This window comes from Mustela putorius, unplaced genomic scaffold, assembly GCF_011764305.1.
Source record: "Mustela putorius furo isolate JIRA1106 unplaced genomic scaffold, ASM1176430v1.1 tig00000508_pilon_pilon_pilon, whole genome shotgun sequence".
Taxonomy (NCBI): Eukaryota; Metazoa; Chordata; class Mammalia; order Carnivora; family Mustelidae; genus Mustela; species Mustela putorius.
Window position 1 is genome coordinate 864,505 of NW_025421402.1, and position 14,262 is coordinate 878,766.

Here is a 14,262-nt window from a genome sequence, read left to right on the forward strand (position 1 = left end):
GAGATTTTACTCAACAATTTTACTTGTTGAGTTTCTGAAGGAGCTGAAGGGTTAGTCAGGTGATTTCTTCCTTTGAGCTCTGACTCCATTTGCCCTGTTTTTGCCACATGCATACCCTTTGTCTACTAACACGAGCACCCATATACACCCATCTGAAAACACATTCCGTCTTGCACCAAGACATAACACATGCATCCCTTCTCCGTCAACACACTCCCTCCTGCAGCAACACACACACACACCTCCCCTCCATCAACACAAACTCCCTCTTGCCATATATATGTGCATGCACATACATGCACACACACACACATCCTCCAGGAGCACACACTCCCTCCCGTAGCAACACGCAAGCACACACCCCTCTCGAGACCTATTCGCAAGAGAGCTTCAGATTTGTGCTGAGTTCACTGCCTCTCAAGCTGGACCAGCAGGAAACCCTCACTCCCACTCTCCATGGGAAACGGCTCTCTTAATTCTCAGACATTACCAGTGACCTCATCCATACCTTCTCTCTCCATTCTGCACCCCTGGCATTCCTTCAGAAACAGAATTTTGGTCACCACCGTGTTTCTGATTATTCCATGCAAGGCTCTCTCATTGACCCCTCTCCCTCCACCCAACTTCTATTTTTAAATTTTTTCTTTAGAGAGAGAGAGAGTGGGAGAATCCTAAGCAGGCTCCATGCCCAGCAAGGAGCCTGACACGGGGCTCAATCTCTCCACGCTGAGATCATTACCTGAGCCAAAATCAAGAGTAGGACGCTCAATCGACTGAGCCATTTAGACACCCTCTACCCAACTTTTAAATGGTGCTTTTCTCTAATTCAGGTGCTGTTGGTTTCCTTCTCTTCTCAGGCTACCCATTCTTCTTTGTGATTTCATCCACATACACCGTTAATGCCCTGCCTTCTCTAGACTCCACAGTAGCATTCTAAAGTGCTTGCCGAACACATGAATGTCCATCACCCGCATTACCAACAGTACCTCCAAGAGGCCTCCTTTCCTTTCCGGTATCCTCCTAGAGCACACTGCTTCCTGCTGTTACCCTAGGCTTTCTGGTTTGATCGAGGCACTCAGCTTTTCACTGCATCTGCAGAAGAAGTTAAAACTCTTCAGACGGTAACCCATCACCATTACCTTTTCATCTCCTGCTCCTTGACAGCAAACTGCTCATTTTTGCCCTTACTTCTTCGGTCTTTATACCTCTGCGCTTTGGCTCACCTTGTTGTCTTTGCTTAGATATCCCTCCCAACATTTATCATACATGGCTGAGCTCAAATACCAATTCCAAGAACCTTCCTCGTTGCTTGAGCAGGAATTAATCACTCTCTTTCCTATATTACTATAGTATTTTCTTCATTATTCCATTTTAACGTGTGTGTGTGTGTGTGTGTGTGTGTGTGTGTGTGTGTATTTTTCATGAGAGATCCAGTCCACCACCAAACTCAAAGTCTATTGATTTGAAAGTCTAAAAGTAGTCATGGAATGACTTGAAATTAGGACTGTCTGAAAAAACCTGGGACATATACTGATGTTTTTACCCCATTTCCCCCATGTTGCTTGTTTATATGCCTGTCTCCCCAATTCATCCCCACCTGTGTTCTTCCGTAAACCCTAGCACAGAGTCTTGAACTCAGTAGTCACTCCATAAAATTGTTAACTTGTAAGAAATTCATTTATGTCAATATGAAATAATTGATAATTGATTTTAAAGCAGTGGTTCTCAAACTTTGATCTCAGGACACTTGAAAATGATTGCGGATTCTGAAGACCTTTGGTTTATGTGCATCGTAATGTAATAGGAGTTAAAAAGGAGAAGTGGGTCGAACACAAGCGTTCACAAACGCGCGGTTCATTTAATGCCACAGGGATGATGTCATTACATCCTGTAGTTTCTGTATGGTTTTGAGAGGTAGAGGGCCAAAAGAGCCAATAGCAGCTTAGTATAATTGCGATGATATTTTTAGCCTCTTGGAGCCTCTGGCCACACTTGTAAAACGACTGATTTAAAAATTGATACCTTCATGGGTATTTAGTCTTTCATAGGGATTAAAGCTTGGATGCCACCCAAATGCAGTTCCCAAAGTGGAATTTTCAAGTCAGCAAGTAATGGAGTGTTGAGACAGATGCGCGGGACAGAAACCCTTCTCTGACTACCAGTGTTTGTGAAGTCACTTCCCTGGGCAGGGCTGAGGAGTCTGCGGCGCTGGGGGTAGCACAGATGGGTGTGTACGTAGGTCACTGACAAACAAGCACAAATTTCCCCATGTGTGACGATTGCTCCCTTCACCGACATACATTCACACTCACACTGGTGCCATACTGGATCTTGACCATGAAAGCCATGAAAGGGCAGCTGTATCATTGCGCTCATCTTTCGGAGGTCAAGATCTCTGGGCCTCCAGCAGCTAGTTTCAGTCTAGTCAGTCCCCAAGACAGGTAAGACAATGGGCAAGGAGGCCATGTCCAAACAAAAGCTTCAAGCTGTTGCTTTATCATTTGGCATTGAACTCCTCCCAACCCACCCCCCCTCCCCAAGATTTCTCTTCATCTGAGAGAGAGAGAGTGCACACACGCGTGAGCTGGGGGTGGTGCAGGGGGAAGAGGGACAGAGGGAGAGCAATTAAACAGACTCCCCGCTGAGCAGGGAGCCTGATGTAGGGCTCGAACCCATGACCTGAGCCAAAGGCAGATGCTTAACAGACTAAGCCACCCAGGCACCCCTTGTTGTTGAACTGTTACTTGTTTCATAACACTTAATCTGACTTTTTATGGAAGAACAGTGATGTACTCTAATAACAGCTATTACTTACTAAACTCAAGTCCTGTTTTAAGTTCTTTGTGTGCCTTAGCTCAATTAACCCTTATAACAAGGTGTGAGAAGAGGAGGTGTCAGTGGTAATTAAAATAAAAAAAAAGAAAGATTTATTTATTTTAGAGAGAGAGAGACAGCTGGGGATGGGGGTGGGGAGTGGGCAAGAGAGAGAATCTCAAGCAGACTCCCCACTGAGAGCAGAGCCCAGCACAGAGCCCGCCATGGGGCTCCATCCCATGACCCAGAGATCAAGACCTGAGCTAAAATCAAGAGTCGGGTGCTTAATGGACTTGAGTCACCCAGGGGCCCCAGTATTAATTAGAATTTGATTGAAGCTGGAATAAAGTAAGGCTCAAGCATTTAAGTCATTTGCTCAAAGTTACATTCCGTCTGTTGGCCATGGGTGGGGTCTGGGTTTGCCTCAAATCTGATTCCAAAGCTCTTACTCTTTGCCTTTAGAGAGATTATTTTCATACCAAACTCCTATGCCTAAAACATTGGTGCGTGAGTGAGATAATATGTGTGCACACATACACATGTAGCAGGGAAGGGGGGAGTTATCAATTTACTGGAATTTTCTCACGCTTTTTATTCAAAGGGTGGTATATTCAATGAGCCTTACTGTTCAGCTTGTTAGACACGTAGTATCCCAGTCCCAGACCTGCTGGTTCCCAAGTGAACTGGAGGTGTCTTCAAGATCGAGAAGCATAGATCTTGAGCACAGTTGTATCTCCCTAAATTCTTAAGAGAGGATGAAGTGAAGCCGTTACATTAGCAGGAGTCCTGCTTGGAAAGATATCCAGTGCTGTTCGTTTAAAAAAAAAAAAAAAAAGGAAGGGAGGGAACATGCTTTTTAAAAGTATACGCTATGTTTTTAAAAACATGCATTTATGCTGTCTCACTCCATAATTTCGAATATAATACACTAATTCTGCAAGACCTCCTACTCCATAGACAAATGCACTGTAATTTTCAATAGTGTTCTTTGAGGTCTGCCTGCAGTGTGCTTTATTAAAAGCAAGCCAAGACTGAAGGGCCCCATTCAAGAATGTGGTTTGTGGTGGAGTCTAATTTGTACCACTGGGCAAAGGTCACACAGAGGAGCTCCTTAATGCACTCACTCTGGGAGGAGATCAATCTCCATACTTCACCATATTGATCTGAGAGCTCATTGGCGCTTCCTCCTTGAACTGATTAGCTCATGTGTGGATGGAGATGGATAGCTTTCTGAGCTGGAGGTTTCTAGCAAGGATGGCAAAAGGTGGAGGCTCGAACACCCTCATTTAGGCAGTCCTGTTGGTTTCTCGTGTTAGGATCTTCTACGCGTGTGTCGTTACTCTGAGCAAAGGGTTTAAAAGAAACATTGCTTTTCTGCTATGGGAAGTGGTGTTTTCCTTCTGTACTTTTTTTTTTTTTAAAGACTTTTATTTATTTATTTGATAAGAGAGATCACAAGTAGGCAGAGAGGCAGGCAGAGAGAGAGGGGGAAGCAGGCTCCCCCGCTGAACAGAGAGCCTGATGTGGGGCTCGATCCCAGGACCCTGAGATCATGACCTGAGCCGAAGGCAGAGGCTTAAACCACTGAGCCACCCAGGTGCCCCTTCCTTCTGTACTTTTTATAAATGTGTGATTGGTGTAGGAATTCAGTGTTTGTGAACGTAGGCAGATGGCTTGCTTTAACGTGTAACAGTGATGTTACCAAGTTCATTACTGAATTAAAAGGCACCTACTCAGGGTACCTGGGTGGCTCAGCGGGTTAAGCCTCTGCCTTTGGCTCAGGTCATGATCTCAGGGTCCTGGGATTAAGCCCTGAATCAGGCTCTCTGCTCAGGAGGGAGCCTGCTTCCCACCCCATCCCCCCTACCCCCCGCCTGCCTCTCTGCCTACTTGTGATCTCTCTCTCTGTCCATTAAATAAATAAAATCTTCAAAAAAAAAAAAAAGGCACCTACTCAGTGTGGTCTTAGGATCTGGAAATCACCCTGTGTCCCTTCTTGTCAGACTCACTGCCATTGCTTTATATATGGGATTCCTTCATTGCAGAAACCCCGAGGAAGTAGTGATTCGGTGAATCCAGCTCGTCAAACGTTTCTGTGACCTTGGAGTGCTTTCTCCTTCATGTAATGGGCCATGTGAATTCTAGAAGTGAGGTACAAGTAGGCCAACAGGCAACATTCGCATTTTTAAACATTTTTTTAAATGTGTAGATTAAAAAAAAAAATCTACAGACTCCAGATCAAGACTGGACAGAGGCACGCTCAGAGTCCTCCAGTGCCCAGCCAAGAGAAACTGTGGGCATGGGGAAAATCACGGCCCCCGTGGCTCCCAGCCTCGTGGTATTCATTACACTTGTTTACAAGCTCCTTGAGAAGTGTTTCCCTTCCGTCCTTGAATCCCTTCCCGCCCCCAGCACAGGGCTCCTGTGCAGCAATGAGAGTTGGCTTTGCACTCTGTGGACTTTCACTAGACTTCATTTTTCTTCTTCTTCTTTTTTTTTTTTTTAAGATTTTATTTATTTATTTGACAGAGACAGAGATCACAAGTAGGCAGAGAGGCAGGCAGAGAGAGAGGAGGAGGAAGCAGGCTCCCCGTTGAGCAGAGAGCCCGATGCAGGACTCGATCCCAGGACCCTGGGATCATGACCTGAGCCGAAGGCAGAGGCCCCAACCCACTGAGCCACCCAGGCGCCCCTATTTTCCTTATTTTCAAACCATGTTTTGCCTTGAAAGAGTGAAGCTTGAGTCTGAGGCAGGAACACTTAGGCCAGACTTCTGTGAAATGGAATTAGGTTGCCTTCTTTGGATGGGTATCTCCAAAATTTATACCAATGAAGTACCACTTTGAATGTGAAAATACAACCATTTTTCACATGAAAAATAGCCTCTTTAGATCTTGATAAGATGACCCATCTTAGGCTCTACCTCTGTGTCCCCCAACCTTTCTGAAGACAGGTGGTCCCAGTAAGGGAGAGGCTGCAGTTTTACCCCCCTTTTGAGCAGTGAAATAGCAATGGGACATTGATGGGCCTCTGGACATGCATGTTCAGGCTGCGAGTGAGAAATGAGCAGGCCATATAGACAAGGTGAATGGGGCCTTAGGGAACTTAGTACTGCAAATATTCAGCTAACCTTGAGCACCTGGCTAGATCCCCATGGATGGGATAGTTTAGGAATAGCCTATGAAGGAGTTATGATGATTATTTCCTATCTTCCAAGTTCTTTTTTTAAGATTTTGCTTATTTATTTATTTATTTAAAGACTTATTTATTTATTTTAAGATTTTATTTATTTATTTGACAGAGACACAGTGAGAGAGGGAACACAAGCAGGGGGCGGGGAGGAGAAGCAGACTCCCCGCTGAGCACGGAGCCAAATGAGGGACTCGATCCCAGGACCCTGGAATGACCTGAGCTGAAGGCAGATGCTTAACGACTGAGCCACCCACGTGCCCCTAGGTTCTGAATTATAGTCAAGAAAGATTTTAAAAATAATTTTTGGCAGGGAAAGGTCCTAATTGGTCATAAAGAAATTATAGGAAAACAGTGCACGTTGGACCTGGAAACTTTGCTTTCTCACTTTTGTGTAATGGCCAACATTATTAAGAGAAGGACACGTGACGAACTAATTGAGAAAACTTATGTTCCTCTTGCTACATTTTTATTATTCCCATTATCAGGGCTCTACCCACACCATAATACGGCTGTCTTAATACTAAAAGTGATACAGCACTAATTGTATGACCAGCTGTGTGAAGACAGAACTGTTGTGTGATTGATGTGTTGTAATAACCCATGTCTAGGCCTTTGTCTGTCTATACAGTCTGGAAACTGTTGGCCTGTTCAGTTAAAAAATTGACTTCATGAGTTGCTGAGATACTTGTTTGATACGAGTCAACCAGCTTCCTACAACAGAATAGTCAACAGGCTCACTTTGTAGACACGGCATGTCCTTGATCGGGCAAGAATGCTCTGTACGAGCAGATACAATTCTTCTTTCTCCAAAGAATACTCTCTCAGAAAACAGTGTTGTCTGTGGAACATGTAAATCATTTCTTGCTATAGATATCAATAAATATGATGTCCCCTTGCTGTGTGGTCCATACTGCATTGCAGTTTAACTTCTACTGTGTGAATCCCAGAGACAATGGAGATGAATAGGGTTCTCTCATTCTCTCTATTTTGAGGATGCTGGCATCTCCACCCTCACTTTTGAACCTCCATTAGAGAAGCAGTTCTTTAGTCCAAAAGGTTTTCCTCCCATTTTACAATGAGAATAATGAGCACCATGGAATTTGGTCCCTTGATTTCACAGCTCAGTCATCTTGGCAGGAACTTCCCAATCCATTGGTCAGGATAGCTGTGCTAGGTATAAATTTCTCTCAGATCTCAATTTGCTAACTTTCATCATTATATTCAGATAAAAATCCCAGAATTACAGAGTTTACTAAGAGTGAATAAAGGAAACACTACCTAGAAATATTGAAGACATAAAGGATTGGCTTGGGACTGATCTAGAGAGTCCTGGCCTCGTGGGGACAGATGTAAAAGGGCAGTCCATCTGTCTTAGGAATGTTTCGGGTGGGGGGGGGTGTCTGTTGGGTGGGTGGGAAGAGGGCAGTGCAGCATCATAGTTCACCTGTTTTTCTCTGTGAATCTGGAATACAAAGAATATGAAAGTAGCAGTAAAAGGCACACCTACTTCATACACCAATGCATTAGAGCTAGATGTGTTACTGCTAAAAATCTAGGTTACATGATTTTGATTCCAGAATAATTTCCTTGGCAGCTTGTGTAGGACATTTACCCCGTTTGTTTATTTTTTGAAGATTTATCCATTTATTTGAGAGAGAGAGGGGACCCACAAAGGTGTGAGATAGTTTGGGGAGGGGCAGAGAGAGAGACACTCCCCAAGCAGACTGCCCATTGAGTGTCCTGAACCCCATGTGAGGATCGATCCCACGATCCATGAGACCATGACCTGAGTTAAAACCAAGAGTCAGGTACTCAACCAAATGAGCCACACCCAGGTGCCCCAGATGTTTACCCCTTTTAAATGGCCTGATCTGGAGAACCAAAAAATTGGTCAAAATTTGTGCTGTACAGTATTGGTGAGTAGTGTTTCCATGATAGTAATGTTCCTTGTTTTTAGGTATGTGCTCTTCAGGGAGACTCAGAAGTCCTGTACTCCACGCTGCCAACCTTCAGGCAGTTGTAGAAAAGGGCACAGGCAACCAGGAGCTACGTGATGACCTTTGGGTCTCCTGGGACTGGAGCTAGGCCAAAAAGGGGCCACCCAGCCTTTTCAGTGACGCACACCGGCACTGAGAAGCCAGGTGTACCACTGTGCAGAGGTATAGGGCCAAAGGTTTTTGAGGAGAGGTGGTCCCAAATGTGGTTCCAGCAGGCACAGCTGGGGGAAGGTAGTTTCCACAGATGGCTGGCAGATCGCCACTCATTCTATTGTGACCAAATGGACACATCCTGATAAAGTTATTTGTGGGCCACTAAGAAAAGGCTTCAGGATCAAATTAAGTTAATATTTGCCTAAATACTTTGAGAGAAAAATCTAATCTATCATACCATAAAATAATTTGTGGATTTTCAAAAATAATGAAGAGCATGTAATCTTGTTTCTCTCAGTTCCTTCTCCATCTTGATTCTAGTTTACCCAGAGGAACCTCATTCTTCTTTAAGTTGGGGCAGAAAACAGACCTCTTTGGAATTAAGAAAATGCCCGGTCTTAGTTCATCTCCCATCCAAGTCACCTTCATAGTCTTGCCCCCAAATCTGTCTAGATTTTGTCTGAAAAAATTCCAAGGTTCTGTCATTTGTTATCTGTGTCTTTTGTGTTTTTGGAAGCCTTTATTTTTCAAATCACAAACTTCTTTACCTTTGAAATAAAGGAACTAAATCACCATTAATTTCTCTCCTTGCAAGAAAGAAACTTGAGACAGTGCTATATTTAAAAAAAGAATCCAGAGGAAAAAAATAAGGTATTTTTTATTCCCATAGAAGAAAACATAGTTGTAGTGCACTGGGCTAGGATTCAGGATACCTGGGTTCCCACTCTATTTCTGGCACCCAAGGAACCCTTATATAAATCACAGCCCCCCCACTCCTGGCCTGGGTTTCCTCTTCTATAAAACAAGGTAGTTGAACTACAAGTGGTTGCTAGGTCCTTTCAGCCCTGATCAAGCAACTATTAACTAAACACCTACTGTCCTCCCAGGACCAGGTTGTGATGCAGGAAGTACCAGTATGGGGGTACCCTCAATTCTGACAGTGTGAGCGGATGCCATTCACTGTGCCCCAGACAGGAAATTAGATAAGAACTATGAGCGTTGTTAACATGCCGAGTTTGGAGCACTGGAATGAATATTTCCCAGTATACCCTATTGAGGGATTTCTCACAAAGCAGAAATTATTTGGGCTACCTAGAAATAACCATCCCACCCTTGGGACTGACCCTTTGACTCTGGGAGTTCTTTCCTCAATTGTTACCATTTCCTGTGAATCCATTTCTGGGTATCTCTGAAGGCATGGATTGGCCTCACACTTAGCTCTGTGACCTGAAGGGAGAATGTGAATTGTATGAAGAGAGTACCTTGTCCATATGTCTCTGGGGAGCTGGGCAGAGGAATTCTCCCAGGAGCCTTTGTGTCCAGTGAATTCCCATCACTGGATGGACCTTAGGGACCTCTCTTGGCCTCTGCCCTAATTTCAGTTGTATTTTTGGTGAGTGAGATTTAGGCCACTTGGGTTCTTTCCTCCTTTCTTTGGCCAACTGCCTGATGGAAACAGCCAGCCAAAAAGGACCCAAGGACATTTTAGCCTCTGACAACTCCTTTTCTGGCTTCGAAATGCAGTCTACAAGCAGAAGAAGTCACATTAAGACCTTAAGGGTCATGGAACATGTTCATTAGCATATCCTCATTTCCCTTTCTTCTCCACGCTGGTATTCCAAGGACTTCCACTCTGTGCCCAGTTCCCAAGTTGCAAGGCAACCAAAACGATCCTTAATTTTTGTTTTAGTCACTGATGTCCAGGTAACGGGCCCACTGCCCACCTGGAGTCCTGTGGCTACTGGTATTGTTGCCTTTAAGGCAATGTCTGGAAAATGAAGAACGTGAATATTCTGAAAATGCTAATCATATTCACAAGTGCTTTCTGGACATTCCAGCCAAACTAGCAGAAAATATATTCATCCTTCAAGGGCTTTGTCTTCATTGCTTGAAATACATCTGCCGGGTTGGACATGGGAGGAACATTGCCTTAATTATACAGAGGAGATTTCTAAGCTAGAGAACAGGAAACAGGTAATGGTCATAAATGAAAAAATACCCAGCAAGAGAAAGCACTGGAAAACATTTCACATTAATCTGCTTTAAAGTCTTTTTCTTTGCTCCTTCATCAGCCTTTCCATCACCTGAAAGTTGTTCCTTTGTACTTCAGTTTGCATCTCCTGTATTTTGCCTTTTTTGTGTTTTCTTAAAGATTTTATTTATTTATTTATTTGAGAGAGAGAGAGAGAGAGAGAACGAGCATGAGCAGGGTGGTCAGAGGGAGAAGCAGATCCCCTGCTGAGCAGGGAGCCTATGGGACTCCAGGATTAGGACCTGAGCCGAGGGCAGTTGCCCAACCAACTGAGCCACCCAAGCCTCCTACTTTTTTGTATTAAGAATCAGGCTTAACTACCCTTATCTGGATGTCTGCTATGTGCCAGTCACTGAGCTGGGCACACCTTTTTTTTTTTTTTTAATATTTTATTTATTTATTTGACAGAAGGAGAGGTCACAAGTAGGCAGAAGAGGGGGAATCAGGCTCCCCACTGAGCAGAGAGCCCCATGCGGGACTCAATCCCAGGACCCTGAGATCAGGACCTAAACCAAAGACAGAGGCTCAACCCACTGAACCATCTAGGTGCCCCTGAGGTGGGCACACTTATATTTGTATCATTTAACAAGAAGAACAGCTGTGAGAGCAGCTGAGGTTTAAGGAGTTTGAATTCTTTGCCCAAAGTTACATGGCTGGAGCGCCAAGATAGGAACCCACGTTTCTGAGCTGCACAGCCCCATACATTTCCTTTACAGTGTCTAATGGTCCTGAACTCTGCTGTTAGTGAAAGGACCTAAAATATGTACATTTCTCCCTTTCTGGATTATTGCAGTTTATCTTTGGAAAACAGACCATCAGAAATTTGAGCTCCAGGACCACATTATCTTGTGGCCTCCTAACATTGCCATTTAAAAGGAACTTCAAATGGAGTTTTAAAAGGAACACCCTCTGTGGAGGTAAATATTGTGTGTACTGGAGGATATGGCCGGAGCCTCACTTACTGCATGTTCTAGAATTCTCCTTGGAAAACTCACAGAGAAATTTCTCTCAGGAGTCCAGTACAAAGATAGGGTATTTTGCAAGTAACTGATTTTATCGCATGCATACTAGCAGTCGTGTTAATAATGGTGCTCCGCCTCAAGGAACCAGAGTGTGGCCCATTTCCGGTAACTGAACCAATCCTTATGAAACTGATTTTAGGGACTGAGCCTAGTCTTGGCTTCAGCTTGGTATTCTACCTTTTTTTTCCTTGTATCTCATATGTACACATGTATGTGTGTGCATATAAACTGCTTCAAATATTTTAAGGATATGGCATTTTATACTTATGCCTATAAAATAACTCAGTTATAATAAATATAATATCATGAGTTCTATATAGTAAATTATAAATATATTTATTAAATATAATGTATAACTTAGCTCTATATCTAAGGTATACACACAATATTTATATATATAAATATATAGAGAGAGAAGTATTTCTTTCTTTCTTTTTTTAAGATTTTATTTATTTATTTGACAGAGACCTCAAGTAGGCAGAGAGGCAGAGAGAGAGGCGGAAGCAGGCTCCCTGCTGGGCAGAGAGCTGGATGTGGGGCTCTATCCCAGGACCCTGGGATCATGACCTGAACTGAAGGCAGAGGTTTTAACTCACTGAGCCACCCAGGTGCCTCTAGATAAGTATTTCTATATATAGATATTCATTTTCAAATTACTGGTTCCACAGAGTTTAACGCTTTATATGCTACCTTATACACTCAGTACTTGGCATGGATACATCTTATTTGCTCAGTTCATCTGTAAGTTTCTCGAGGATAAGGGCTCATGTTCAGTCAGGTCTCAGTAACACCCGACCATATGTTGTTTGATTTATTGTTGAGGGGGACAGGTCCATAATCCGACAAGAAAAGTGACTCCTCTCTTAACCCTGCCCTCCTCCAGACCATCCTTTGTAATACTGGTCACACACAACCTGGGGCTGGTTTGGCCATGACGTTCATAGCTATTCTAGTTCTGTCTCCTTCACTTCGCAAAAGTCCACGGCCACGTGGAAGCATCAGCCCATCGTGCTGACTTGTCATATCCAAGCAACTCTTAGGGGAAGTATGGACAGAGGTACCGTTTCTGTGACTGGCAGAAACTCCCTTTCCCCCATCTCTCTTTAGATATGTACATGCTTTGACTTCAAAGCTATGGAGTGTGATTATATTCTGTAAACCAAAAGGAAAAATAGTCATTACCATTTTGTGTCCACCTTCATCAGACCACATCAATTCTACGTGGACGCATATGAAATCTTAAACAGGGAAGACTCCTCACATTGCTGTGTGCACATTCCTGTTCGACCCCCCAGTATGATGAACTTACCAGCTTAGAAGGGATTGATAGTTCAACAAGAAGCTTTTTGAAGTATGGATAAGAGGAGGGGTAAAAGGGGCCCCTGGGTGGCTCAGTTGGTTGAACCTCCGACTCTTGTTTTCAGCTCAGGTCCTGATCTTTGGGTCACGGAATTGAGTCCCAAGTGGGGTTCCATGGCCAGTGGGGAGTCTGCTTGGAATTCCCTCCCTCTCCCTCCCCCTCCCCCTTTGCCCTTTCCCCTGCTCATGCTCGTGTTCTCCCTGACTCTCAAAGAAATAAATAACATTTAAAAAGCAGGAGGGATAAAAGCCGGGAAACTTTGTCCTTTGGTTTGACAAATTCTGGGACTGTAGCTACTATTTCATGCAGAAGAAATGGGCCAAATTCCAATATGTTGTCTTTGATACATAATCCAAGTGACATTTAACATGTACCTGCAGTGTGCAGTATTCCCTCCAAACCTCAGTGATGTCTCCCGCATATGTAATCACCTCACATTTATATAAATGAAAAAAGACTCACATTGATACTAGCACACCTTTTTTTTTTTTTTTAAAGATTTTATTTATTTATTTGACAGAGAGAGAGATCACAGTAGACAGAGAGGCAGGCAGAGAGAGAGAGAGGGAAGCAGGCCCCCCGCTGAGCAGAGAGCCCGATGCGGGACTCGATCCCAGGACCCCAAGATCATGACAGCGGCCTAACCCACTGAGCCACCCAGGCACCCACTAGCACACCTTTGTATAAAATATTACTACATGTGGGCTCCAAGGGTGGCTCAGTTAAGTATCTGCCTTCAGCTCAGGTCATGCTCCCAGAGTCCTGGGATGGAGCCCCGTATCCAGGTTTCTCCCTGCTCAGTAGGGAGTCTGCTGGTCCCTCCTCTTCTGCCTTCCCGTGGCTCATGCTCTCTTTCAATCTATCTCCCCCCCCCCTTTTAAAGATTTTATTTATTTGAGACCAAGAGAGTGTGAGGGAATGAGTGAAAGGAAGAAGCAGACTCCTTGCTGAGCAGAGAGTCCAGCATGGGACTCGATCCCAGGACATGGGATCATGACCTGAGGCAAATGCAGATGCTTAACCAATGGAGCCACCCAGGTATCCCAAGAAATTAAAACATTTTTTGGTAGAAGACCTCTAATCCAAACCACACCGTTCTCCGACTTCTTAACTAGCAGATTTGTTGAGCCTGTTCCTGGCGACTCATCATGACTGTGAGTGGCTGGTGCTGGATCCTGGGTTACATAGTGGTTGCCTTTGAGGTTCCTCGGTTTGGGGCCTCTGGCTGTCCTGCTGAGTGACTCTGGATTCAGTGTTGAATGTTCTGTATTTTCTGTCCTCTCCCTGTGCTGACAGCGATCTCACTCAATTCATAACCACACTCCACTCTTTGGCTCACCACCAGTGATGTGGAAGTGGGGCAGGACGTAGGTGACCCCAGTTCCTGGAGATTAAGGATATCAGCTGTATGGTAGCTGTTGATTGACCTCAATCTAATTCCTCTTTCTGTGGCCACCCCAGGCCTCCCCAGGCTAAAGGATCAGCAGACAGTGTATACACAGTCATACATACATACACATTTGGAAACAAGGGGCAGATAGCCTACAGTGAATGCCCTCTGCCTCCAGCGTCCGTCACCTGAGGAGTTAGGTTGCGGGGGGTGGGGGGGGGAACAATCTTGTGTTGCCCATCTAGAGAAACAGAGCAGGGCCAGACGAGTTCAGTTCCCTGGCCTTCAGTACCTCCGACCAG

At 44.3% G+C, this 14,262-nt stretch overlaps 1 protein-coding gene across 4 annotated transcripts in view; it reads left to right on the forward strand.

Annotated features, from left to right (window-relative positions):
* NR5A2 (nuclear receptor subfamily 5 group A member 2) overlaps nucleotides 1-14,262 on the forward strand; it is a 138,568-nt gene that overhangs the window by 55,581 nt on the left and 68,725 nt on the right. The window lies entirely within an intron of this gene.